This window comes from Chamaea fasciata, unplaced genomic scaffold (genome assembly GCF_029207755.1).
Source record: "Chamaea fasciata isolate MVZ Bird 193981 ecotype frontalis unplaced genomic scaffold, bChaFas1.0.hap1 SCAF_7, whole genome shotgun sequence".
Lineage (NCBI taxonomy): Eukaryota > Metazoa > Chordata > Aves > Passeriformes > Sylviidae > Chamaea > Chamaea fasciata.
Genome location: NW_027094092.1, coordinates 56,194,404 through 56,220,437, shown reverse-complemented (window position 1 = coordinate 56,220,437; position 26,034 = coordinate 56,194,404). Strand labels below are relative to the sequence as shown.

The window sequence follows — 26,034 nt, the reverse complement described above, 5'->3', positions numbered from 1 at the left end:
AGCTTTTAGTTTATTTCTGCAGAATAAAGGCCAGGGATTCACTGTATGGCAGCAGGGAGGTGTCCAGCAGCTTCCTCTGGTGCCCAAAGCTGGCAGGGGTAGGTCAGCTTCCTGCTGCACCCAAAGACCCTGTCTCTAGTGTATATCTGAGTGAGATCTGGAACTTGCACAGAACAAGCTATACCAAGAGCAATTTAGGAGTGATAATGAAAGGAGAAGCCCTGATTGGCAGAGGCAACAAAGGGCTATTTCTGCCCTCTGAGGCTGAGCCCAAATCCAGCTGTAGAAGATGTGACCAGCTGTCTCTGAGCCAGGCTCATCTCCAGCCCTAATGCTGGGTGAGCTCACCCTAACACAGGGTGCAACATCCCCAGGATGGGGATGGAGAATTGCCAGGCTGTGGAGAGGTGTGGGGAGACCAGGAGGTTGTGGGGTCCCACCTGTAGGGCCCTGCAGGGTGCAATGACAGCAATGCTGCTCCAATCCTGGTGATTTAACCCCAGCTTTGTGCTGGCATGGACTCTTCCTGCGATCATTTCCTTCCCTTTTCTTTGAGATGGGAGGGTGACTGCCGATATTTGGGCTACACACAAAATAACATGAGGGTTTTGTTTGGGTTTTTTTCTCCTGCAAATTCAATCAAGGTGTTGCCCTGTGGTCAGAGGATGAACAAACAAACCTGTGACTGGGACTGACACTTGGCTGGTGGCTGCCTGCACGGAATGGGATTGTTGGAACACGTGCTTCTGTGGAGCAGAAGATTTCCCAGCGCCTGACACCAGGGCCTTGGTGGCCAAAAATAGCTGGGTCTGCCACAGGGAGGACAATATCCCTGGGAGGCTGAGGCCACACTTCAAGGGACAGTGTGTCACACAGTCAGAAACTCAAGTGGCTCATTTAGCATGCATTTCCCTGGGTCTCAGGAAAACTGCTTGTAAATAAATATCAAATTGTTTGCTTAAGAGAAGAAGACTTGGCTAAAAACCTGCCGTGTTGCTGCACGAGCAATTGGGAGTTCAGGGTCCTCACGGTGGGATAAGGGAGAGGATGTGTCCACTAAGACTCTTTTAAAATAGACCAGTGTGTAAATGACAGAGCAATTTACAGACTCCAGGCAATGCAGGACAGCAAACGTCTCTCAAAATATGGGATCTGTCCCCACACGAATTATAACAGATGACAGTTTACTAAATATATCTGCAATGCCAAAACAAACAGCACTACATTCCAAAGCAAGAGGTCACTGTAGTCTGTCTTCACACAACACTTTTCCTTCTCATCTGCAAAAGACTTTGACCAGGAGGACTGAAAGATGAAGCAGAGAGTTTGAGTGTGTGTATGTGAGGGTTTGCCAGGGAGACGGATCCCCATTTTGGCAAATGCCATCAGTTGTGCCTTCAAGGATCAGTGCAGCAGCTCATTATAGTCCCTACCTATCCCCTGTGACTAAAATAGTCACAGTCACCCACAGAATCTTACACAACAGCAACTTGACACAAATAAGGACTGAATGAACGAGACTTTCCAGACAGAGATAAATTGGATAAATGTTGAAGGTAATAAAAAATTAATTGTATCGCCTGCCCTGAAGAACATTTTAAATATCATCTGCTTTTCAGGCTTGTGCATAAATACGCATAATTCTGCATCTTTAATTGAAATATGTATTCAGCTCGGTTGTTTTTCTGCTGACAGCTCAATGGAGTTACTCTGTTAGTGATCATTACAATTATTTAGTGGTACTGAGATCTTGCTAAGAGATTCTCTGAGACTATAGAAACCTGAAACCAAAATATATTTCCAGCCCAAGAGCTAAAATTCAATAATAATTTTTTTTTTTAGTAACAAAACCCCTTTTGTTTGAAAATAGCAGCCTAAGGGAGTGAGGAGCCCACAACAAACTGAAATTTTTTAGAAACCATAATTATGATTCCGTCAGTCCTCCTTGAAAATCTCAGCCAACTGAGTCATCAGGGAAGAAATAATCATTTTAGTGGGACTCCTACATGCCCCCCTCCCTACACAGGTCTCATCCCAAGTGGGAGCAGTACATGGAGTAGGGCAGTGTTCAGGCAGGCTGATGTTTGCCTGAGCTTTAATCCCCTTGCAGACAAAATCCTGAACTTGAATGCATGGAAAATTGCTGTTGATAATCTTATTTTGAGGAAAAAAATTATTTACTTCAACCAGCATCTGGCAAGGTACAGACCTTTAGCTTCTGACTTAGAAAAATCCTTGTCTGCATTTACACTTGGCTGGCTGGTAAAGTTTCTGGAATTACATTTTTTCCTTTAAAATTTTGGAGACACAATAGCAGCCTGAATTCCCCTTTCCTGTGTTGTGTATCACTGCACAGTGGCAGCAGGGCAGGAGACATTTCATAGGCCATAAAACCAGAATGGGCTTAATCCTCTTCTCACAGTAGATTTACATTTTTGTGACTGTTAGTAAAGTTGGCAGTAAAGATGTTGACAGAGCTGAGGGCTGGCTGGGGCCCAAGGGCACTGATTTTTAAAGGTGGCAACTGGGATTACTAAATACTGCTTCCAAAGAAGCCTTAGCCCCACTTCCTACCCTTGAGAGCTTTTTTGTTCTCCACTGAATCGTGGCTGAAAATGGGCTGTAGCCACCCAAGATATGTCAGTGTTGCAGGGGAAGCCGAGACAAAGCAAACTGCTGCTGCCTGAGAGCTGCTCGAGGGAGCTTTGTCCTGACCATGGAGGGGTGAGAAGGGTGTCTCATCCAATATTTCTGTGTCCTGATTTCCAGTCCTCAGCCCAGGTGTGTCCTATATTGAACTATCAATGCCTGAAACTACAGAGAAAGTTTTTTTCTCTTCATTTCCTTTCCATTCTTGAAGGTGGCAAGGAAAGGAATTAAAACACTGCTCAAAGTAAAACTACTGCAGGTCTTGTCTGAGCCTCAGTGAAAGTGCTTCAGGGGTGAGAGGAGGCCAGCAAGAGGAAAATGCCCAAGCCCTTGCTTGCCTTCTGCTGCTCAGTTTTGTTTTACAAGCACCTGAGCTTGCAGCTGCCGTTGGAGCTATTTGACAAAGAAGCTGCTTGTCCAGCTGCTGTTATTTCCTCATCCATCCTGCGGGTTCCTGAATCCAGACCTGACATTTGACCACTACACTCTGTTTCTCAAGCTTCAGCTATGGTCAGCTGAGTAGTGTTTCTTGGCAGGTTTCTCTCACACAGCCTCTGAGAAATACAGCCAAAAGTGAGATGCCAAGCTGCTGGTGAGATACAGAATGCGTGGGAGGCACCAGCCAGCCTTGGAGCACGAGGGCAAAGCTGACAAGACTGGTGTAGTCTGGATTGTAGGCACATCACTGTGCTTTTATAAACACAGGGGCTGTAGCTGTGACAGTCCAAGGATAGAAGGGATATTATTTTTTCTTAGACTGACTCATGTAAGTGAAAAAAGTGGATAAACGTTTGGGTTTAAGAGAAGGGGATTCTGAATCCAAAACCTTGCCTGAATTTACTGATAAGGTTGGGTCAAGGTCTTATGGGCTCCTAAAGGTCTGTAAAACCTTGACCTGATCAGGAGTCCAACAGACTCCAAACCACAGTGTGCTAAGCCCACTAAGCCAATCAGGAATGCAAGGTTTCAAGTGGGATCCACAAAGGCACTTCAGTACCTGAAGCAGGACTTAGGTCAGAGGTAAATACCCTCAGTAAATACCTGTGATCCAAAAACCTCACTAAGATGGAATTGAGGGATAGGGATGATCATCTTTGAATATTAATTTTCAGGGTGAAACCTGAAGTTACATTTCTTTGTGTAACAAACTCTCCTCACCTGTACCTCAGAAGCTGGTGCACTTTGGGAGGTGGGAAAACAGAGTGGAAACCTTTATTCATGCATGATGCCTGTGCTACAAACGGAGCAAAATGAACCCTGCACAGTTCAGATGGCAGGTGCCTGTCCTCAGGAGACTAACCTGGGATGTGCCTCTGTATGAGCAGAATCCAGTGCCTTAGCTCTGAAAAATTTGAGAGTTTACACCAGCACTGTTTACTTTAAGACAGTAAACACCTCCCTTAGGCAATCCTGTATAGAAAGAAGGAAGACACAAGTGCATGATTCTGGCTCCTGGATGCTGCTGTAAGGTTCAGGTACTAATCTCTAACTGTAGAAGTCTTCAGTTCATCCTGTTTTAGCCACAGGAACCACAATCCACAGGCAAAATCAAGGGGAAAAGGGAACTGAAGAAAAGGTGAAGATTTCTTCTTTGAGAAGTGTAGATTTGCTAATTACGGACCTAATAATTCCAGGAGATTTCCTGCAGATTTGCTGCAACTTCAGCGTTATTAACCTGTTTTTCCCTTTTGGAACTGTGCTCCTCCATCCTAAAATTAGCTGGTGACCTAACAGAGCATTTAGGCATGGGCACCTTTAGCCATCCAAGTGTTTCCACTGACTTCAGCAGAAACACCCGGGTGGTGGAGGCAGCGTCGGCGCCCCGGTGATCTGCTGGAGCCGCCTTACATGCCAGGCACAGTGTCATACACAGAGCTTAGATTAAATGGGAGGGGAACAGGGAGCATTTCTAACATGATTACTGTCAGATTTTCTTTTATGTTTTCCAGAGGAAAATAGCATGCAAATGTTGCACGTGCCTGCATGGATTCAACCTTCCTTTCCTCTTTTTTGATCTCTTGAATTCTGACAAACAAGCTGGCTGTGATTGCTGAAGGGAAACTCTCCCCAAGGTGTGGGGCCGGGGGCATTTTTTTGAGGGGCACAGTGGGTTGAGGCAGACCCGTGTTCACCTGCTTCTGGCTTCACTTTCCCACTCCAGCACTCTTTCTCCAGTTGCACCTCAGTGGAGACAAGGTGAACTGTGTCTGGGAACTGAGCCAGAGTAAAAATAACTGAGGAGGGGAGGGTGCTGCTTTTTTAAGCAGTTTCCTGGTCTGTTTGACAACACAACAGCACAAAGAGCTGCACCAGCACAACAGAGGGAGCATAACCGGACTGGACCATCAAATCACTGCCACCAAAAATGATGCCCGCAAAACTGCATCCATATTTCCTTGGTGTTGCTACATCAGCAGGGTGGAAGGTCCTTTGGAAAGTCCAAAGGTGAGTTTCTACTCTCAGCCCTTCTTCCCCTTTCCTAATGCTGTCTTCTGCAAGTGATGGGGTGAGCAGAGAGCAGCTGGGCACAGAGGCTGATGTTTCTGGCACAGTGCTGATCCCTTGTTTTCTTCCTTTGTGTCCTGTACCCAACTCCAGCTTCTGCTGTGCATTCCTGTCCCTGTGCTGGATCCTGCTGCCCCCTCTGTCATGCTGACATACCTCTTTGTGTGTCCACACACCACAATCAAACCCTGGGAGCAATCCAGATGAAAACAAAGTATTCTTCTTCAGGGCTAACTTTCATCTGGTTCCCAGCTCCAGCACTCACACCGTGCCAGCACGGCTCAGGGGGTTGCACAGAGGGGAAAGAGGAGGGTCACTGAGCCAAAGGTTTGTCCTGGCAGACTGCAGAGCAAACATGACTTGGAGTGTCCAAACAAAATCAGTTTACACAGCCATCTCAATCATTCAGAGTTAACACTTTATCCAGATTGGGGCTGGGACTTGGGGACATTTGATCTCCCTCCAATGCTGGAATCTAGACATGCAAATTCTGTGTTATGGAGGGAATGTCCTACTATGAAGCTCATGCTGCTGATTCCTGTGGGAGCTATGGACCAATCTTCCAATTATGATTGGAAAAGACTTCTGAGATCATTGAGTCCAACTGTTAACACAGCACCATGACATTCACCACTAAACCATGTCCCCAGGTGCCACATCCCCATGCCTTTTGAGCACTTCCAGGGATGGACATTCCACCACATCCCTGGGCATCCTGTTCCAATGCCTCACAACCCTTTCAGTACAGATTTTCTTCCTAATATCCAATGTAAACTTCCCCTGGTGCAACTCGAGGCCATTTCCTCTCGTCCTGCCACTTGTTACGTGGGAGCAGAGCCTGATCCCCACCTGGCTCCACCCTCCCTTCTGGGAGTTGTAGAGAGTGATAAGATCTCCAGAGTCTGCTTTTCTCCGGGCTAAACACCCCCAGGTCCCTCAGCTGCTCCTCATTACACTTGTGCTCCAGACCCTTCCCCAGGTCTGTTGCCCTTCTTTGGACACGCTCCAGCCCCTCAATGTCATGAGGGGCCAAAACTGAACCCAGGATCTGAGGTGTGGCCTCACCAGTGCCCAGCACAGGGGGACAATCACTATCTGGATGCCTTATACAAGAAACATTCAGCTCTGTGACTTTGCCATTCTGGGTGGGGTGGAAAGCTGGTGAGGCAAGAATCATTGCTGAACTGATCAGACCCTCTTTCAGGAGGGAATTTCATAGGAATTGTGAGGGCTCCTCATCCCCACTGCAGTTATATTCACCACTGCCTAACAGTGCTGCTCTGTAGGGCTTTTCCCCAGGGCTCTGTGCATCCATCCAGGCAGCTCATTTTGGACAGCCATAGACAGCAAGCAAGAGCCCTGCTCACACAGCTTCCAGATCTTCACCTTCTGCAAAGCCTGATCTGTGTCAGCCGCCTGCTATCCTTGCTGGCAGCACCCATACACCTGTCAAGCAGTTATGGCCTGAGCACAGGGCCTTAGCAGCTCCTAGCTGGAAGGCTGTGTGGAGAAAGAGATGAAAGGTTATTTTCAGAGTGTCAGTCTAAGTAATCAATGGCCCGAAGATTTGGATACAAAGTAGGCATATATGACTTAATTCTAACTTAGTGTCTCGCTCCTTTTTTATAGAATTACTATTTAATTGCTCATGTTAAACCTGTCCGACAATACCATTTAGTGTTAGCAACACTTAGTGTCATATCTTCAAAGTGCTTTACAAGCAAGTTATGAAATGTGTAATTTGAGTGAAAACAAGCACCTTGGACTGAGACCTGTGCTGTGTTTGACACAGCCTGGCATGCCTGCAGTGCTCTGTATGCTGGGATAAGGAGCCCTGTGATTCATGGCAGGGTAAAGTCAGTGAGAAGAACATGGAGAGATAACGTGGGACGGTGTTCTCTGAGGTATAAAAGATCAAGGCTCTAACGGAGCTTGATTTTGATATTGCATCTTCTTCTCTCCTTCCTCTAGCACAAGACTGAAAATCGGCCGTCAAAAGTCATAAATCAGTCAGAAATGTTTGTTTCACTTCGAGGATATGCATTAAAGTAGCCATAACACAGGAATTAGGAAACCACAGCATAGCCCGAAGGCCTTTGCCTTCAGCTGTGTCCATGGAGCACCAGACAGCTGTGTCACTATACAAACACGAATTAATCCTCAATAAAACAAGTAAAAAAAGTACACAAAGAACCATCAAGGGTTGGTTTGTTGCCAGGATGGCAACAAAGCATGAATTGGACCAGGTGTTTGCCAAGGCAGGGCAGTCGAGTTGTAGCCAGCTTTGATTGTTGCTTCTGCGAGTCACTGTGTTCTCAGGCTCCAGCTGAAATGACACTGAAAAAGGTGCATGATTCACTTTTGCCTGGAAAAGGAAAATTTCCTTGTAGAAAATCAGGGCTCCAAATCTTGCAGAATTTCTTGAAGTAGATCTGTGTAGTAAGCAGGTACATTTGGTTTTGTAGCCTTCAAATACAAGACCTCACTCGCTTCCCACTTTTAAGGTGGTTGGTGTTTTACCAGCACAGACTGAGGAGAAGCCCAGTGTATGGCCACTGGCAGGAAGTGGCTTTTGGAAAGTTACATTTCCTTTGAATAGCTGGCTGACCTCCGGGGGTGTAAAGCAAAGCTCAATCCCAATATTTGCATCTTCTCACTTTGTGAAGTCTATGGCAAAAAGATATCCAGTATCAAACGGGACAAATCTAAGGAATTTCTTCCTTTTCCTCCTCCAAAAACCCTCCACCGAGTTCTAAAAAAATACCCCCAGCTTATGTTTACACAACTGATCCGCATCTGCCTTCCAGAGTTGTGGCTCGGCATGGCCAGATGATACTATCCCTAAACTTGGGGAAAGCCTGAATCTGGAAGAGAGGGGAGGATGGGTCATGCCTGGGGTCTGTTCCTGAGGTGAGGGGAGCTCAGCTTGGGGAGGGCTGTGGAGGCAGTGCAGAAACTGGGGAGGTCTTTTTAAATTTGATTTGGGGGTGCTGCACATCCGTGACGAAGTATTTTATTTTGTGTCTATCACCTGTAACCCCAAACGTTCCCAGATCAGAAAACGGATCCTACCACACAGGGGTTTTCTTACTTCCAGCACAAGTCCTTACTCTAAAGCACATGGACACATGAGCGCCTGTGGCCCTGCCCGGCTGCTCACGAGGGGCGGGATGAACAGCGCCGTCCCGGTAAGCGCCGGGAGGGAAAACACCGGGAAAGCCCGCACGCCAAAGCCGAGGCTGGTGAGGACAGTCCCCTCCTGTCGCCGGGCAGCCGAAGACCCGCGGCCGCTCCCGGCGGGGGAGGCGGGGCCGGGCCGGGCTGAGGGGGCCGCGGCCGCGCCGCCCTCCGGCCCGCGGGCGGGGAGCGCGCTCGCTCGCTGGCAGCGGCCGGGGCGGGGAGCGGCCGGCCCGTCCTTCCTCCTCCTCCTTCTCCTCCTCCTCCCTCCCGCCCTCGCCACCGCCGCCCGCGCCCGCCGCCGATGCCCGGACTGCGCCCGCGGTGAGTCTGCCCCGCCGGGACCCGCCCGAGGGAAGTTGCGGCGCGGCCCGGCCGCGCCTTTGTGCGGGAGCGGCGGCGCTGCCCGCTCGGTCCGGCCCCGGCCCCGGCCCCTGCCATGGCCCCGGCCCGCCGGTACCGCCGCCCCGCTCCGCTGCCCGCGCCCTCCGCCGCGCCGGTACCTGCCGCTCTTTGTTCCCCGCCGCCGCCGCCTTTGTTCCCTCGGTGCCGGCTGCACCTTCGGCACCGCCCGCGCCCCCCGCGGGACATCGCTGCGCGGGGAGGGGCGCGGATGGAGAGACCGCGCTCCCGGAGCGCGTCCCCCCCTCTCCCAGCGCTGCGAAAGCCGGGAAAAGGGGAAAGCACCGCGGCGGGGCAGCGGCGGGAGTTCGCCGGGCTGCGCGCGGGGAGCGCGGCGGGCTCGGCCGGTGGCGGGAGCGGGCTTGGAGCGAGCTTGGAACGGGCTGGGAGCGAGCTCCCGCCCCCGCGGTCCTGCCCTGCCCTCCCCGAGCGGGGGCCGCGCTGCCGGAGGAGCTCCGGCCGGAGCCGGCTTGTCCCGGGGCCGGCTTGTCCCGGAGCGGGGGAGCGCGCAGGGGGTGCGGGCAGGTGACCGGCGCTCCCCCGGGGAGCCGTGGGTACCGCTGGGAACGTCGGTATCTCTTGGGTTGTGTGTTTGGGAGCTGATGGTGCAAACTTACTCCGGCAAAGTTCTCGGGATAAGGGAGCGACTGCTTTTCTGGGGGGGCCGCAGGAGGCACCGGCATCCTCCCTGCGCTGTGTTTTATTATTGCCGGTGCTGCTGCCCTGGGTGAAGCGCTGCCCGCTGAGGACTCGCGCGCTCTGTGCTTCCCGCTGCACATGGGCTCCTTTCTCTTTCCCGCCTTGCTGCCAGCCTCCCTCCTGCCTTCCCTCCCTTCCTCCCATCTTTCCAGGGCTCCTGGCAGCCGCCTGCTTCCTCTCGGAGCAGTTGTTACGGATCTCTGTTATTCTAGCCCATGGGATGCCGCACGTGGGGCTCCCTGTCTGTAACTTGGTGCTGACTTAGTGTCAGGTGCTCTGTGTGTGTGTTTGTGGATTTAAGGGAAGGCTCTTTGTCCTCCTTTCACCTTCAGAACTAAACCTGGGCTCAGTCCTATCCCTGTCTCTCCAAAACTGAATCGTTCTTCTCTGTTTCTCCTGAGAGTTGCTGGAGGCATCAGGAAGTAGAGCAGGTGCACTCTCCTCAAGTTACTCAGAATCTCCAGAGAGAAAACTTTGAGCAAGTTTTAGAGTTTCTCGCAGCCTTTGTAATGTCTGTGACTCTGTACTCCTCATGCCTCTGCTTTCCTCTTTCCCTGTGTCCCGCCTGTCCTCTCCCTCTCTTTCTGTCGTTCCCGGGTGTTCCTCCCTCTCAGCTCCCGGGGTGGGGTGATCTGCCCTTGCAGGACAGACAGACGAAGCCGTAAGTGCCACGTGCGGGTCCTGGCTCGTTATTCTGTTTGGCCGAGGGAGCAGAGCCGTAGCTTGGCGGGCACGTCTGTTTACATCTCTGTGTGAAATGCAATTCCTGCAGAAGGAACATGCCTGGCTGCTGGCGCCTGGTGAGCTGTGTCACGGTCTCCAGCCACTTCTGGGGTGGCTGTATAGCTCTGAGGAGGAGCGCGGTGGCAGCTGTTAACTCTGCTCACGACAACAGTATCCGCACACACGGCCACCTCACGCTGAAATCAGGGCAGCCTAAATAATTGATTTCCGAGGCAGAAGGCAGCGTGTCAGAGCAAGAGAGGATGGGGTGGTGTGGAGTGAGCAGGAGGTGGCAGGGGAGAGGGAGCCCTGGCATCTGCAGGCGGTGGCAGTGGGGATGAGTTGGAGAGGGATGGGTGGTGATGCTGGAATTTAGAGGTGAAACACCAGCAGTGACCACAATAACGTGTCACCATGTACTGATGTGTGCAGTGGCAATGTTTGGGCCCCCCAGTGTGAAATTATGTACAAGTACCTCTTCAGAAGTGTGTAACTTAATGTTCATTCTTCCCTTCTTCCCAATGAATGGTAATGAATGATAATTACCTTTTTACCTGAGTTTTCTATAGAAACATGTATTAATGTTCATTTATTTAAACAATTCTTTACAAATACCCTCAGGAAATTCTATTTTAAGTGCTGCTGATATGCAGTGCTAAGACTTGAGCGTAGTGGTTTAAGAGGGGCAGAGGAACTGTACTTGGATGCTCCTTGGGGGTTCTTTCTAACTCCAGATGTTAAGTGATTCTGGAGATTCTAAAAAACGAGCTGATCTCTCTCCTGTTCAATCTGACGAAAAGTTCAGTAAAGTAACTGAGAATTTTGTTGGTGTCAGTAGCACTTGACCAGTCCTGTAGTGTGCCAGCTATTTTTTATTTATTTGTCAGGCAAAGATTTTAAGCACAGACACAATGAAGTAATTCAGGAACGGCATGCATTGCTGGCTAATGATCTAATAGCTTGAAAATGCTTTATCTCCCTAGCTGCTAATTTTAAGTTTTATGGTGAAAGAGAAAGTAAGAAAAAAAGTCCCAACCAGTTACTGTTTGTTCCTTTGCAGTTTTTATCTGTGTTTTTTATGTTACTCCTTGTGATATGTTTTTGGGAAAGGTTACTTGCATGCTTTGGGAGAAAGTTGCATTGTTTCAGGGGGAAAATGGCCCACAGTTTAACCCATTTATTGAGTTCATTATGCACGTTGTAAAACCCCTTTACTAGTAATTATTCCATGAACAGTGACTTCAGCTCTGCTCAGTTTCCTCAACATGTGAATATAGAAAGGAACTAAATAAGAAGTCCCAAAGTGGGTATGAGGAAGCCCAGCGTGGGAGATCAGGTATAAAGAGCCTCATTCATTTTGGTTTATCTGTAGTACAGGGATATGCCCTTACTCCATGAATCATCTCCTGACATCTGTTTGCTGCGCTGTTTTCTTAGCAACTGCGGCTCTGTTTTAGATCTGGGCTCTCAATGGCCGGGTTTGTGCCGAAAGATGCAAAGAGACAATCCAAGCTCTTCCTAGTGAAGCTGTGCCTTTCAGCCCATTTAGCCAATTTATTTTCTTCCCTGAGGCACAATAAATACCGGTTTTAAAAGTCAGCCAGCTGAGATGCTTTTTCTGTGTCGGTGCAGAGATGCTTATCTGTTGCTTACCACAACTGAAGTGTTTCCCCAACACGACTGGCAGCGTGGGAGAGGATGGCCATGGGCTGTGTCCTGTTGGAGGGATGAGCTGTGTGTGCACCACGCTTGCTCTACCTTTCCTGCAGGTTCTTCTGAGCTGTAATGGTACTTCTAGATGTGGGAGAGGACGTGGTCTTGAAGGAATGCTCCCAGTGATGGCAAGGACCCACTCCTAGCAACGTGCCTGTTTGAACAAGTAGTTGGATTAGGCAGTGGGATTATACACAATGTGGACTGTGGAGCACTGCATGAGTAACGCTCTGGGATGGATCCATAAGCTGTGATTAAAGGGAAGGTGACATTTCATACACCTCTCACCTAATCTTTCCTTGCTTGAATTTCATCCCTGGACGATTTGGGTGGGGGACTCCTGTAACTGAGGCAGAGGTGGCCATGTAGACACTGGCAGAGCAGGTTGATCTGATTTTGCTATTTTTGCTCTCTAGAGGAGGGATCAAGACCTGACTTGGGTCAGAGGGAGTTTTTAACTTCAGCTGTAAATGTAAATGTAAATGTGGTATATCCATGTTAAGGGACAGGCAATGTTCACCCCACTCTCTTTGTGCCAGCATGCAGTTCCTGCAGGAGGAGCAGGAGTTTATACCTGCAGTAGAACATATAGCTACTGGACTATGAGTCATAAAATGCAGCATGTATTATCCCATAGGACATGAATTTGACTGCCTTACCCTTCCTGGACTGACTTGCATCCTGCAGAGCATGAAGGGTGCTGATAGCAAGTAGTCACTGTGAAGGAGGAATGTGTTTTGACTTGGGATAATTCTGAGAGGGCAGAGACCCCTCATGTTTAGACCATTTTCTTTGCAAAAGGATTGCAGAGTGCAGATGGGAAGATTAAATACTGTTGCAGAATACTGGCCAGCTTCCTGCTACCTTCATGGATCACACACAGCTCCTGGTGTTGGTGAGGGAGAAGACAACCTCTATAGATCACCTAAGTGACTGCTCAGAGCAGGAGATGGAACAATCTGCTTCTGTGGAGATGCAGAGGGACCAAGACAGGGGCAGAAGAGGGAGCGGGGCTAAACCTTCTGTTCAGCCCAGCTTGTGTGCACAGCAGAAAGCTGTGTGAGGGAGAGAGCTGGTGTAGAACAGGCTGTTATCTCCCCACAGACGGAGCTTTGACTCCAGGCATAACTTTGGTTAGGGAGGCATGTTTGCTTTCTAACCTTCTTGCAGCCTGCTGATAACTCCCTGCACAATGCAGCTGCACAGATTGGCTTGAGAGGTTTTTAAGGAACTGCTGACCCTGGTACAAGCAATGCTGTTTGTGACCAGGGATGAGGAAGAAAAGAATGGTATTCGTTATCTGAGCGTTAAGACTTGGGCTGCAAGTTCTATCAAAGGAAATGACAATTAAGATGGAAAACAAAGCACTTGTAATTACTTTCATGGAAGTATCGGGAGGAGGCAGAAATGTGAGGTTTGCGGGAAAAGGTTCTGCTTTCTGAATCTTCTGGCCTGTTGGTTGCCAGGAGAAAGACCAGGAGTTGGTGAATGGTGGAGCAAAAGGGTTAAGCAGAGAGGGGAAGGAATACGCTGGAGACCCCCTGGTCTGTGACACACAGCCTGTGTACATCCATCCATGAAGTGGTTATAGAGACACTTGAGGCATGGGTGCCGTTCAATTTCCATTAGAGACCTCTGTGTTGTGTGGGTTTGTGTTGTTAATAACCACCTAAATGATGCAGGGAAAGGAATGAAAGCTGACTCACAAGAAGCATGTCCAGCTTCTTGGAGGCTCTTGAATTGTGAGCAATGTGCAGCTCTGCTTGCAGGAATATTTGGTGAAATATTCAAGTTCAATAACTAAATTAAATTCTAGCAAAGGCAAGTCCAAGGGTGAAGGTGGTTGTGTATCATCTAGTTACAATGCGTTTCTGGGGAAGGGAAACACAGAGCACTTGGAGGGTGTTCTCACTTCACTGTAACCTGAGGGGGTGCTGCTATATCTCCTTCCTTTACCCCATCTTAAAAGGCCACAGTTCATCTTGCCAAACTCTATAACATAACTATCTGCATGAGAGACAGTTCTCCAGACTCCTTTCATAGTCACTGGAGAGGAGCACACGCTTTTGAGCCGTGATTCATCCACACCGAGTTGGATATCTAAAAATACACTGGACAAACTGCCCTAAAAGTGCCTGTTCCTCTCCATTGTTTCTGCTGAGCTCAAACAATGAGCACTTACAGAGGTATTGCTCCTGTGGCTGTTTAGTGTCAGGAGAGCTGAATCTCGGCCAAAGTGTCTCATGTCCCAGCAGAGCGTCTAGGAGGGCTCTGAGTGTCCTCATTTCCACCAGACTCGGTGTTGGTTTTGCAGTGTAAGGTATTTGGCTGTTCCTGAGACTGGGGAGCAGACAGCAACATCCAGTTTAAATCCACCCTTCACCCCTGGACTCACTCAAGCTTCGGGCTGGACCTGACAATCTGCTCTAAATAAGAGGCCGAAGGGGATTTGCAGAGTGGTGTTTTCAAGGTCGCACATCAGGTTAGTGGCAGAGGTGGAAGCAATGAGGACACTCTGGGCTCCCAGGGGTGTGCTCCTTCCGAGCACCTTGCAGCTGCCTTGCAATCTGCTGCACTCCCGGGGGCAAGGCTGGCACTGGCTCTCAGTGGTGGACAGCACCTAGTAGGTACTCACTTCATTTGGCTGGAAACCTTTTGCAAAATTACAGAGGCTCATCCTCCTTTCCTTGTCTTTTCTCTTGCAAAAATCCATAGTTCAGGCACAATGCTGACGTGTTGTTCACCCACGAGGCTGGTGGGGGTGACTGTGTGTGTGCTCTCAGTCACAGGCACCTAAACCTTGGGGTAAATGTCCAACGGTTCAGTCTTGTTGTGGCCCAGGACAGCAGGTGTGGCTATTCCCTGGTGGTTGGGTGATGTGTGGAAACTTTGAACAGACACATCCACAGCGTGCAATAGGTAAATCTACATGCAAACCTCAGGGAGCCACTCCCCGGTCACTTCTGAGGTGTTGCTGCCACCATTGTGTTATTTAGAAGTCTGGAAAAGCAATCACCAGCTCTTGTAGCAAAAGCCGATCTGTGCTGGTAAACCAGGTAGGCTAAGGATAAAATTCCTCCTGTGTGGAGAACTAGTTCACAGAAGAAAGACTTGTTTTGCTAAATGAGCTAAATGTCAAGGGAGAGACTGGGCTGAAGAAATTTGCTTGTGTAGCAGAGATATGAAGCACAGGCAGGTACTGAGTGTTAAATGGATCCTGTGCACGTCTGATTCTAGACAAATACCAGACTATTCTATCTTGATACATGAGAAAGAATATGATAGCCATGAAATAGAAAGAACGTGTTGTCTGAGCCAGAATTGGATTCCTGAAGTTCTTCTTAGGGGGTCTGTGGGTGAACTCCAGGAGGCGAAACAGATTGCAATTTGACCCAGGAGAGAACAACTGGGGAGAGGAGGGAAAGAGCAAATTATTAAATAAGAGCTGGGAGAAAAGCCAGTCTCCAAAAATACACTTTGAAGATCAATTCCAGGTATTTCCTGGCATTGTCATCCTGCTTCTTCAGCTGCTCGGACTGGAACAAGCGGTTTCACAGTTCACAGGCTGACAGGTTTAGGGTTGTTTGGTGGGGTTTTTGTTTTTTTTTTTTAAAGAAAAAGAGTGTATGATAAACTGTTTGCAGTGTTGTTTCTTATGCAAAACTGGGTGGAATGCTGGTGACGAAATACCCCTGGGATGGAGAAAGCAAAGCTTGTTATTGTAAGAGGGATTCAAGAGCAGGACCGGCTTCATTTTGAAGAGGTGAAAAGTCTGAATTTTCTTCCCAATTACATATCCAGGTCACCTCAGGAGTTCATAAGCGGGTGGAAGTGGGTATCTGTGCAATTTAGTGTGCAGACAGTGTTCCTGCAGAGGGGAGTTGTGCCTTCCTAGTGCTGTAGGTAGCCTTGGAGTGACTTTACAGATATTGTCGGTGAGTGAAGGCATCACCTTGGCAAAGCTCAGAGGTGACTCTGAGCATGTTTCTTCTTGCAAATGTTCTGCGAGAAGCCAGTCTGGGAGTTCACTGTACTGAAAGCCAAGTGTGTGGATTGCGAGGAAATTGAAGCATATCCTGTTCCAGGGGCTTGTGTTGGTGATCACACGCCATCTCCCTGCTGGGGTTTTGTTCTGAATGGTGACTCGGAGAGGTGTGTCCCTAAAAACTGTACAGAGACACGCCTCGGTGGGCTGGAGTTGGCTCGGGCTGGAGTTGGCTCATGTCTTACCTCACCTGCCTGGCCCTGGCCGTGCTGCCTGGCCCGGGACAGGATGGTGCAGCAGCTCTGCTTACGCAACACAGCCTCTGGTGCTTGACTGGACTTGTCTGTCTGTAAGTAACTTTTGTGTCGGTAGTGCTGGTGCCTTTCAGCGAGGGAGATGCACGGGGCTCATGGGCATCTGTCCTCGTTTGTCTGCATTGTAAGAAATCCTGATTCTCCAAGAAAGCACCCTGGACACCCTGTGATTCAGACTTGGATGGGAAGACTGTTATCACCCTGAGTGTGCAGAAGTGGAATGCACGATAGAAGTAAGACACCCTTTAATATGGGCTGTTTTGAATTTGCGGTACTTGGCTTTGCAATTGCACCTTATTTTATATTTTTATTTTGTATAGCAAGAACAGTTTATTGTAGCAGTTTACTGTGCAACATTAGGTTCTTCCTCTTGGGTTTTCTATGAGCCCTTTGGCTGTTTGGTCTTCTCTGGCATCAGCACTGGCAGGAGTAACAGTGTTTGGCCATGTTTTCCCTGCACAGAAGAAGTTACTCTACAAGCTTGAAACAATGCTATAAATCAGAGATTTTAGTTTGTGGGGTTTTTTTCTTTCCCTTAAAGCTGCTAATTCTTTAAAAGCAAAGATATTTTATTTGTCTTAAGCGGTAAAGGAAAGTGCTTTTCTTAGTGGAGAAGGTCCTGCACTGTCAGTGTGGGAGATGGCACCGTCGAGGGGCCCCTTTCATGTGTGCAGAGCCAACACAGGCATGCAAACGTGCAGACTGTGCTTGTAGAAAGGCTGCTCTGCCCACAGACCTTGAAGTCCATGGGACAGAAGGCATAAAACAAACGAACAAGGCCCTGAACTAGCACTTTGAAGGGAATTTTCAGCTGGAAGAATTATAGGGACATGAAAAACTCATTCTTTGGAGAGTCAGCCTCTGCGAGTCAGAGGAGCGGTGTGCTGGGGAAGCATTGTAGCTTGCATTGCTGTAGCCTTGATTGGACATGCTCGAGAGAGAAGCTGATGAATTCACAGCTGCCAGGCTGGGACCTATCATTTAAATTGTAATTTGCCCTTCAAATTTGGCAAGCTTCGTTTGCCATTTGCTTGACAAATCTCTTTTGTGTTTTCACTCTGCCCGCGTAAAACAGTGAGCTCTGCCGGACAGAGCTACTTGCAGTAGTCGTTTTCTCTGCTATATTTAGTGGTCACAACAAGTTTGTGATCCTTGCAGGAATATTGCCAAAGCAGACGAGTTTAGCTTGAGACGTGCCCTTTCTCTTTGGCTCCCAAATCCACGGTGCAGTTCACTTTCCTCCCCTTTCCCAGCGCCGTCAGTGGCTCCGTCTGCGAGGTCTGTTGTGCAAACATTGCTCTGCTGCTTCCAGGGATTCTGCTCAGTCAGAACAAGTCCCTGCTTTAGTGGAAACTCCTGCGTTCAGATTGCCACTATCCCTAGTGGCTTTCTCTTTTCCTAACTTCCTGAAAGAGCAGATTACTGCTCCTCGGGAAGGTCTGTTTGAACAGTGTTATGATTTAATTTAGAAACTCCAGGCCTTTTATTGCTTAGGAGAGCTTTGCCCCACAGAATAATGTGTTTGTTAACCATCTAACTGTTTCCTTTATTTGGGGAAAAAGGGAATTGGGAAGGCAGTGGGAAGGAAACATTTTTATTCCTTCAAAGGCAGAATATTACTTGGAGCCTGTTCCTCATGAATGTCATGCCATTAATGCCAAGCAGGTGTAGTTGTTATAAATTGCTGTTTTAAATACCTTTACCATGCAAAGTGGTTCCAGTGTGCCTGTGAGTCTGGATTAAAACACTGACTTTCAACTGCAATCCAAGGGAGGGGAAGGAAATGCTTGTAAATAAGAACAACTTGTTGCAATGCTTCTTGCTTGGTTAGGGTAGGCAGTGTTGCCCAGTTTGTTCCAATCAGGCATGAGAGCTAAAGCTCTCTGTGATTGCAGATCCCATCCCTTCCCTACTGTACAGTGTGACTCAGGGCCAGGAGGGGCTGTGCTGAGCTGAGCTGTGTCACAGCGGCTCTGGCTGGGAGCTGCACAGCCAAAGGTCAGAGGTCTGTGTGCGGCGCCGGCACTGCCCGGCCGCGCTGCGCCCTTTCCCCTTCCCGCAGGAGGCCAGGCCAGGCTCAGCATGGCCACTGCGTGCTGTGCCTGGCCACAGCCTGAGCCTGAGCCCAGCTCGCCGCGGCAAGCGGCCAGGTAGGGCTGTCTGCCGTGGGAAAAGGGAGGAAGGCTTGTGGGAGTGAAATGACAGCGATTGCCGTCTTGCTGCCTGCTTTCCTGCTTCGCCCGGCGCGGAGGAGGAGAAGGAGGTTGTGTTTGTGCGCTGGATGCAGTTCCCAGGTACAGCGTGGATCTGGAGCCAGCCCCTGTTCCTCGTGTTGTTTTTGTGATAACCCTTCCCCACAGCCCCGTTATCTGCGGGAAGCGGCCTTGGGGCTGCTCTGGCTGGCGGGGGAGTGTGAGACCAACCCCTGCTCTGGAAAAACTCTTCCATTCTGGCCTCACAGCAACACACTGTTCCAATGACATGGCTTTTTGGGAGTCATTGGAGGCTTCTGGGCATTGCACAGGTAGTTTTGGGCCAGGGTGTGCTCATGGGGTTTGTGTTTTGGAGACTGAATTGTGCCCAAGCCCTCAACTTGATGGAGGCATGAAGTCACCATGGTGGTTTTGGCTTCCTGCACAGCAGTGGACCCTGGGGTGATCGAGGCGTATGGCATCAGCCTCCTGAGCCTCCAGGCATTCAACACTCCTCTGTTTTACCTTAACAACTGTGATTTTAAGTCCTGAGCAGTTCTTGCATTTATTAACAGTATGGAAAATCTTGGAAACTGGTTGAAAGCTGAATTGTTTCTGCAATTTTAGTCAGTGCGCTTTGGCTCTGCCTTCCCACTTGGGAACAGGTAAGTGTGAGATGGGCTCATATTCTGAGGGCAAGTAATTTCATCGTGCACCTCTATGGGTCAACCTTTGTGACTGTGTGAGCAAGGCTTAGCTCTGTTAACAAAAGCATTTCTCTGTGTGTGTGTTAACATCAACACGGAGTTAGCGCAGTTTTCAAACTGTGTAATTGTACCAGGATGACTGATATATTACTACCCCCCAAAAAAGAGAAAAGGTCGAGAAAGACACTTAGCTAACAGTGTTTTAAAATTGATTAACAGAATGAGAAGATCCATTGTGCTTCTCTAACAGGAAGTGTTACTGATGTGTAAATCACAGACAAACCAGCAACATTTGCTGTCCTTAAAAATGGTGTGGCTTTTGTATACTCATATGCTTCTCCTGGCTGATTTTCAAAAACTATAAATAGATCACTGGGAAGTCCCTGGATAACAAAAATGTACTGCTGCTGCTTGTCATAAATAAACTTACACGAGCTGCCTTGGTCTTGCAGCTCTTCTTTAGAGGAGTCCTTACTTGTCCACTTGGTTCCAGAGCATCGGGTCACATGAGACAGGATAATTTCTGTGGCAGTGGGGTGCAGCTTCATGTCCTGCTCTGAATCTCCTGAAGATCTTATGTTCTCTAGGCCTGGTGTCTTGCAGATATATCTAATGTTGTCTTGGCTTGCTTCTGCCTGAGCAGAGTTGTTCAGCCTTTTCCAAGCTTTTCTCTTTTCGATCCTTTCACCTCCAGCTACTGATAGCATAGGAGTACGCAAGGCTGGGTTTATTTCAACTTCATCCCAGGCAGTGCAGAGTCTCTCTGATGCCACATGCACTAATTCCACTTATTAAGACTGGCTGATACCCATCTGACTGCTGTTGGGTGTTACGTAGGATCAGGAGGCTATAGCCTCTTTTCTGTATCACTTTCAAAGGGGTGGAAACCTAATGGAAGCATTTTTCTTCCTCCAGGGAAGCACAGAGAATGTCATTATTGCATACTGGATAATGACAATTAATTTTTTGTCTGCCAGACATAGAGGAGTTGTCAGTTCCTCAAGAGGGTAAGTCAGGGTAGATCTATCAATGATACTGTCCTGATTTTTGCCTCCTGAGGATCTGGCTTTGAAGGGAGGGGGATCAGCATGTTTTCTGTGTGATCACATTCCACCTGGGAGCGTGGTACAATGTGAGATGGTCCAGAAGAGCGATGTTGGCAAGCGCTTTGAAGGTGGAAAGGATGAACTTCAGTTTAGAGTAGGATTGTAGAAAAAAAGAAGGAGTATTTAAATGCAAAGATGATAGAAAATGCATCCTTTTAACATCCTTTTTTTCCCCACCACTGAGTGAAAACATGGTGAAACCATTGTAAGTGAAGTCTTGAGGAGAGAGCGGGACCATCAAACTGAAGTGCTGTGTGAACTTCTCAGGCTTAATAGAAGTGTGAGTACATCAGAAGTGATAGGAAAACAAAATATAAAAGAGTGAAAACCAAACCAACTTGATGTGGGGTTTCCTGTGATAATTATTTAGGTCATGGGGTCATGATGTGGATGCCAACAATTTGCCTTTAGGGAGGCTCTGTCAAGCTTGCAGAAAATTAGCTTACCAAAAAGGTGGCTCAGAAGCACTTTGCAAGGCTCAAGACTGGCACCTCTGAATGCTGCTTCTTCTCTCTGAATCTAAAATAAACAGAGATCTTTGTTAATAGCCAAAAAGGAAAGGGTCTTCAGTTGGTCAGCATTGTGGAGCTCTACTTCCTTTGGATTGGTTCAGCAAAGATAAAAATCTGCTGTTTCTGTTCATGGTGTTGGCTTGGCTCAGTGCATGAGTAATAATAATCTGTTGCTAGGAACAGTTTTCAGTTTACATGGAGAGGCCTCTATGGAGGGCAGGTCTTTGAGTCCCTGAGTGGGTCATAAATAATCAGTGGCACTTCAAAGGAGGAAAAGTAAAAACAAGTGGTTGGAGATGCCATGAAAAGATGTCTGTAATTCCTATTGCAACACCGGTGGAAAGCATGTAGCCAACATAATTGGGAAAGTATGGGGCATGGATCTCCAAAGGCAAAACCAATGAAGCAGGGATTTACTAACAGTGGGTTATAATATTCAGCTAGCTCTAGCTGGGCTTGTTTGCAAGGTATGTGCTGCTTTCAGCTTCAAGGAGGGCAAAACTGAGCTAATTTCATGGTGTATGATTTTTCAAGATTGGCTCCTGGGGAGGGCCGTGAGGGTACATCTGTGCTGGGACATGCACAAGTTAGCCATGAACTCTGGGACTGAAAATGCTCTTACCTGGGACAGTGTGGAAATCACACGGACTAGTTTACATTGCTTCCTGAATAGCTGCTTTGTAGAGATAGCTTTAAATTTATTGATGGAATACCCATTTGCTGTTTTAGCTGTAGTTACATGCATTGCTTTTTGAAGATGGCAGTGGTTTAACCCTAAGGAGCGTGCTGTGTAACTGCTGGGTTTTCCATGCCGTGGAATCTTACCATCTGCAGTACTTGGAATAGCTGAAAGCCAAGGTTTGCAAACCACCCTGATCTGAACTAATGTTAAGGCTGTGAAATCCTTTCTAATGAATCCTCTAAATCCATCTGAAACTTTTTTCACCCTTTCTTCTGAGACAAGAATGTCCTTATAAAGACCCTGCTTAAGAAGAGCATCTCTTAGGTCTCATTAGGACTTAAGCCTCGCTGGAGACAAGGTATTTAAATCACTGTTGTCTATTCTTATGATAATGGAATGTAAAGCCTGGGTATGATTATTTTCAGGTTAGTTCCTTGAGATTTGCAGTCTGCTACTTGCTCTTAGGTTTCTTATCAGTGTGCCGATGTATGTATGTTAATGCCCAGGATTTTCTGCAATCTGCTGGCAAGTATCAGCTGATTTTGGTAGAGGAAGGGAAATTACAGTAGAATTGATGTGATACAACTGTGCTGATACAATTTCCACCAATTTTTTAGGTGCCTGTTGTGGAAATAGCTAAAGAGGTACAGGAAGAAGAGTTTGAGTCTTAGGAGTGCCCTCAGCACAAGGAAAGCTTTTGTTGATGGTTTAATCATTTGAGCTCCAGATTGAGCCCAGGTGACCAAGAATTTGCCCCTTTGGAGAACATCTTGGAAAGCTTTCTTCTACAGGAGGACATTGCTAATGGCACCTTTCTTGTACAACTTTTTTTATCCTGTGTTGAAGAAAAGATGAGCTTGCAGAACAGCTCTGGTGCAATTCACATAAATTAATTCACAGGAAATGAATCCACTGGAAGTAACATCCCAGTGTGCCTGGAAGCTGCCTCTTTGATACTTCACAGGCTATCCCAAGGTGTAAGCAGTTAATGCTTTCCTACATTAATGCTAGACTCTGCAGAGAGAGGGAAAGACAGGGTCATTCCCTTCACCTTTGTTTTTATCCCCACTGACAAAGTGTGGTTTGAAAACATTTGATTTATTTTTCAACACTGTGGGTATATATTTCCTAGTTGTCCAGCATTTTTTAGAGAGGAAGGGATTGACTTAGTTCTGCAGTTGATTGAGTTGTTATGAAACAAAATAACTGTCTAAAATATGAAGTAGAAAAGATGATCCTTCCTACTGCCAATGAAAACCATTGCTGGTTGTTGGTTTTAGACTCTTCAGAGCTTGATTGTTTTAGACTCTTCAGAGGCTGTAACGATATCATTAAAGTTAATAATGCAGCTGTATTTGAATGAAATTTGGGGCAGGGAGGAGGACAAAGCAGTCATATCATCCCTATATAATCCCTTCTCAGACAATCTGTACCTTGTACCTTTTAAAGAAGACTAATCCTTGCAGGTGTGTCCTCCAGGACTGTGTTTGTGTCTCCCCTTCAAAGCGGCCGTGGAGTCTTCTGTTGGGGCAGGGCAAAATGCATCTGCTGTGCTGAATGGTGAATTGAGGTTTTGAGGGACATAAAAGCTTTAGCGTAACTTTACCTGGTGTTAGCTGTGTGTCTTTATAACCTGCACTGTGGATTTGTTGAGTGGATGTCTGTGTTTAAAGAAAAAAGTTTAAAATTTCCCATCCTTTTGGGAAGGAGGCCAGAAGCTGACTTTAAAAGAATATAAGAGCATATGCTTTTCTTTACTTATATATGTTCTGTGATCATGTGCTGTAATTTAAGTTAATTAATTAATAAGTAATGATTAAAGTTTATTCCTGCTTTAGACCTTAATATACTTTCTGCTTTGAAATCCTGGAAGTTTTATTAGCTTTAACTACTTTACTGGTTGGAGATCTGAACTGAGATTGGGGTCCCATCACATAAAGTGTAGTGCAAGCACATAAAAGGAGACAACATGCTGTCTTGTTGCTGTAGCTAGCGGAGGTTAGGGACAGAGGAGGAACAGTCACAGAAAGGTTAAAAATATATTTTGTGTTGTTTATGAAATGTCCATCACAGTTGTTCATGGATCTTGCATACTTTCCTGTTATTATAACGGAATTTTAATGCCGAATCCTGCTCCCTTTCTCTGGACTGTGGTCCCAGTGACTCTAGCATCATGCAAGTTGGTTGAACATAAATTGGCTCTGCCCGTGTAGTCATCTCAAATGTGGATGCTTTGAAGTTGAACAGATACGTAAGTTTCCATTGTTTGGGAGTTTGCTTACATACTTCCCACTTGGGCCATTTGTCATAATCTTCAAGGTGGTGATCAAAAAACCAAATGCAAGACTTAGTCATAGCCAAAAAATACTAAGGCCACCTGAAATTTTGCCTTTTCCGACTTAGGGTTTGTATTGTTTAATCTTGAGAGAAAAAAAAAGGGAGTCTCCCAGGAAAGATTGCTTTGCCTTGGGCATAGGCAGCGTAGCTGTGAGCACTGGATTCTTGCTCATCCATTGCCCATCCTCAGTTCTTTAAGAGCCCAGTATTTATTATAGAATTCCAGGTGGGAAGGGACCTCAAGGACCATCTTGTCCAATATTTTGTGCTAAAAGCATGGTCCAGACAAGATGGCACAGCATCCTGCCCTGTCAAATCATAACAATGCCAATGTTGTAGAATGCACCATTTCCCTGGGGAGATTAATCCAATGAGTGATTGTTCTGTGAAAAATTTTCCTCTTGTGTTTAATCAAAATCTCCCTAGCAGTAACTTGTACCCACTGCCCCTTGTGTTTTCCATGTGACTCCTTGTAAAAAGTGAGTTTCCATCCTCTCTGTGGGCACCCTTTAATTACTGGAACATGGTAATAAAGTCTCCCCTCAGCCTTTTCTCAAGGCTCACCAAACCCAGGTTTCTCAGCCATTTCCGCACACAGGCCTCCCAGTCTTCTGGTCATCTTTGTGCTCTTCTCTCTCCACCATGTCCACATAATATTTTGTACAGTGTGGTCCCAAGCTGTACCCAGTATTCCAGGTGTCCTGACAAGTGCTGAGCAGAATGGGACCATGACTTCTCTATCTCTGCTGGTGCCTTGTTTGTGCTGCCCAACATCTTGTTGGCTTTCTTGGCTAATTTAGATACCTTATGATTTCCATCCTAACTTCAAGGCTTGGCTTGTTTATATCATCATGTTCTTGTGCCAGCCAAAGATCAAATCAGTCCTTTTCCTCCTGTTTTTGATTGCTAAACATGCCAAACTCTTGCAAAATATGGGGTTTTTTTGATTATCCAGATAGGTCTGACCTTCGCCTGCCCCAGCTAGTACTCCCCTCTTGCTCAAATCTTGTGCCTTGAGCTGCAGCTCTAAGTTGTTGTTGACTTGCAGAAGTGCTGCATGGTCACTGCAAGAGTTGGAGTCAGTGCTTCAGCCATATGAACTAATGTCTATTTCTCTGGAAATCCAGAGGCTTGTTTTGTTGCCTTTTTTCTCTCTGTCTGGCCTTTGCTTGTCATCAGTAAAGTGATGTCCCATGGCAGGGGCAGGACTGATGGTCCATTCCAGCCCAGAGCAAGCTGTGGTTCTAAATGTGGGCAATAACCCCTGGTCTCACGTAGGTGCTGTAAATGTGAATTGATTGATGTTTGTGAAGTGTTCAGATGCCAGAGTGATGAGTGCCACAGAAAATCTTGTGAGGGACTCCATAATCTTGTCATCAGAGCAGCTCTTGGATGAAGCACAAGGACGCACATTGTTCAGGGTGAGGAAAGTAAAAATATTGAAGAGCTCCTCGTGGAATGCATGTTCTCCTTTCTGCTCAGCAAAGGAGGCTGAGAGTGAGGAAAAATAGTATAGAGTGGAGTAAACAAAGGCTGCCTCATGATTCATCTGCACAAGGGAATGGATGTAAGAATTTCTCTGGCATTCCTTAGTGTTGTATTTCCTGACTCATCTACTCACGCCCTTTATTTTGACATATACTTGGTGGATGAGTTGTTAATATATGGTGTGGAAATCCTTGTGTTTCTGGTGAAAAGGTTACAGTTGTGTAGGTAACAAAGCTTGTTTAAGAGGGAGCCCTTATTTAATATGCGGCTTAATTTCTGTTTGAATTTGTTTAACTGCTGGGTTCTTGATGAAAATAAGTCTCTGTCTTAAGCATCCAGTTCTTCCTACAGTGGCAAATTGAACATTACTGCAGAATGAGGAACACTTGTAGTTTTTAAAGGAAGATACAGCATATTGTTTTCAAAAGTTGCATTAGAGATAGGGGATGTATCCAGGGAGAGGAAAATGGAGGAGTTGGAAAAAGAAACTCCTTCATGGTGGTTGAGGAGTAACAAAGTACCAGAGACAGCAGTTGTGTTGATTCTCATGTAATAACTGCTACTTTTTCATTTCACCTTAATCTTTGCAGATTCTGCCTGAATTATTTCCATTATGAAACAATTATCCAGGCAGGATGGGAGATCTGAAAGGTACAAGGATTAAAAAAATGAGGTTTGGCACCTACCAGTCTGCAGAAGGCACTGTGGGCTTTTGTCACCTTGGCTTTCTCAAAGAAAGTAACAGTGTTTGAATTTTCTTAATCCTGATGCTTTAGTTTTCATGGCAAGACCCACTGGGATCCTGGTTTGTATTGTGGAGTGCTGCTGGCCACTGTTAAAAAA

The 26,034-nt window shown here is 47.1% G+C and overlaps 1 protein-coding gene across 3 annotated transcripts in view; it reads left to right on the top strand.

The window, feature by feature from the left end:
* Positions 1–8,621: 8,621 nt before the first annotated feature.
* Positions 8,622–26,034, top strand: part of SYNE2 (spectrin repeat containing nuclear envelope protein 2) — a 174,110-nt gene continuing 156,697 nt past the window's right edge. For 2 of the 3 annotated variants that reach the window (XM_066188997.1, XM_066188995.1), the window contains exon 1: positions 14,214–14,350. The gene's annotated coding sequence lies outside the window, so the exon portion shown is untranslated. Of the gene's footprint in view, positions 8,656–14,213; positions 14,351–26,034 lie in introns of those variants that run through there. The other variant, XM_066188996.1, reaches the window with a different exon arrangement.